The sequence below is a fragment of the Didymella exigua genome, assembly GCF_010094145.1.
Source record: "Didymella exigua CBS 183.55 unplaced genomic scaffold M421scaffold_43, whole genome shotgun sequence".
Taxonomy (NCBI): Eukaryota; Fungi; Ascomycota; class Dothideomycetes; order Pleosporales; family Didymellaceae; genus Didymella; species Didymella exigua.
This window is the reverse complement of record NW_022984817.1, coordinates 43,138-45,410: the sequence shown is the minus strand read 5'-3', so window position 1 is coordinate 45,410 and position 2,273 is coordinate 43,138.

Sequence of the window (2,273 nt, the reverse complement as noted above, 5' to 3'; positions counted from 1 at the left end):
ACGCTCTTAATTAGCTCACTAAAGGCGCAGAGCTAATGGCGCATTCACTAGTTTTAGTGCGTAACCAGGTTGCTGACCTACAGGCAGCCAACAAGGCTGCCACACGTCGTAAATCACACAAAAGGAAGCAATTACAGCGAGAGGGGACTCTAGTCTTTGCTGAGGGAGTGTGGCTGACTACTCTAAAGGAGTTTGAGGCCCATAGTGATGGGAAGAAGGCAAAGAAGAGGTCGTGTGTTGATAGGAGCACTTAGTCTCTAAGGCGCTGTGGCACATGTAGCAAGACAGGGCATAACGCGCGAACATGCAGTAAAGATACACAGAGTACTACAGACTAGTTTAGTATACTGTGTAGTATAATATATTATAGTTGTGTGCTGTAATATTGCAAAGTAGGTGCAGTATTGGTGTGGTCTTGGCAAAAGTGGCCAGCTCGCTTGGGTGGCCAGCTCGCTTGTGGAGTACGTTACCTAGATAAAGATAATTTATAGGAACCTAGCCTAAATATCTTAAGTTTCACTTTGCAACGGTTTTAGAATAAAAAAGGCATTTGTTGCAGCCAAAATAGAGGCAAAATGTACATACATTTGCACCCCTGAATTGGCTGGTAAATAGGCATAATATCTGCTGCAACACACCCCCTCACGTCCAACTAGGACAGCATAATTAGAGGTGACATAATGCAGCAGAATGCCTAATATGCTAAGTAATAGATAAATCCTTCTTCGCAATGCTCTATTGCTGCAGATAGCACGCTAACAGAGCAGGTACTATGCCAAGACCCTTAGCTATAGTCACCTATAGAACACGAAAATCCATTCAATCTTTGCTTGCGCAGTTTCAGCGTCTAGGCTCATAACTATTGCAGCCAAAATAGAGGCAAAATGTACATACATTTGCACCCCTAAATTGGCTGGTAAATAGGCATGATATCTGCTGCGACAGCATTTAATAGAGACAGAAAAAGACGTCTCCTAAATAAGATAAGCGTTAAGGACAACTGCTAAGGAAAGAAGGGGGATAAGGAACAAATTGCAACCTAGCGTACCTTTACTAGTTTTCCTATAAGGTTTTTAAGGTGTTTAAAGGCGCAAGGTAATAATAAGACAACACTTTATCCTACTCTCTTAGACCACACGGACCTTTGCCGCATAGTAGACCAGAATAGGTTATAATGCGCTAGATGTGGTTATAAGATTACAGAACTCTATTGAAGGGCTTAAAGCCTAGGTATATAAAATTACAAACTAGGAAACTCTAAAAATCCTAAGTTACAAACCTAAGAATACTAGCAGGCTGTATAAGCTATAGTAGCCTATAATAAGCCAAAAGGCTACTAAATACTAATATTAATTATAGGTGTCTTAAAGACTATTGCAAAGCTGAGGCTACTAATATTGGCGAAGTACAGGTTGCTAGTAGTATTGTCCTTTATTGTTGCTGCGTTAGAACTGTCCTTCTTAGACTTAAGAAGCTCTACATTTCGCTCACGCTATTTAGGCGTGGCCTTGTGTGGATATGTATACTAGCAATTATCACTAGCACTGTAGTGAGTGTGGTTGCAGAGCTTGCAATAAGCTCGCTCAGCAGTAGATGTAACGGGCTAGGCCCGATGGTAGCGCCTCGGCGCTCGCCGGCCTCGGTCAACCTCCGAGAGGAGGTGCCTGCCCAGCTGTACCCCCAGTCAGGAGGTCCTAATCTTGACTAATTGTGTCACCTCCGCACAGAGGACATAAAAGTCTGCAGACCTCCGCCTGCAGCCACTCCTCAACAAAACCATTTGATTCATACTTGCAAATAGCCCGCAGAGGCCAGCTTCTTACAGTAGACTTGTTGCTAGTTTGATTACCGCCACCACAGTTGCCTTGTGAGTTGCCGCCACCTTGACCGCTGCCACAATTGTAACGGTCTAGACTCTAAAGCTACAGAAGAGCTAGAGCTAGCCGTAGACTGGCGGATGGGTACCATGTACCTACATCGGGAAAAGTTTTTCGAAATCTGGCCCAGACTGGCCGTTGCTGACAGTCGTGGCATGGTCGTGCAACGGCCGTTCAACGGCCCCAACGGCCCCAATTTGCGCCCAACGGCCCCAATTTCGCGCCAACGTTGCCAACGGCCAAAACGCTGAGTGCCCATATTCAACGAACTCAAAACGACGTTGCAACGTCGTTGCATGGCTACCCTCAGTTCTGCTAGCACTAGTATTAAATATTCAAAAATTGCGAAATTTCACGTACAGATAGAGCGAAATTGTAGCTTCAAAATGAGCGAAA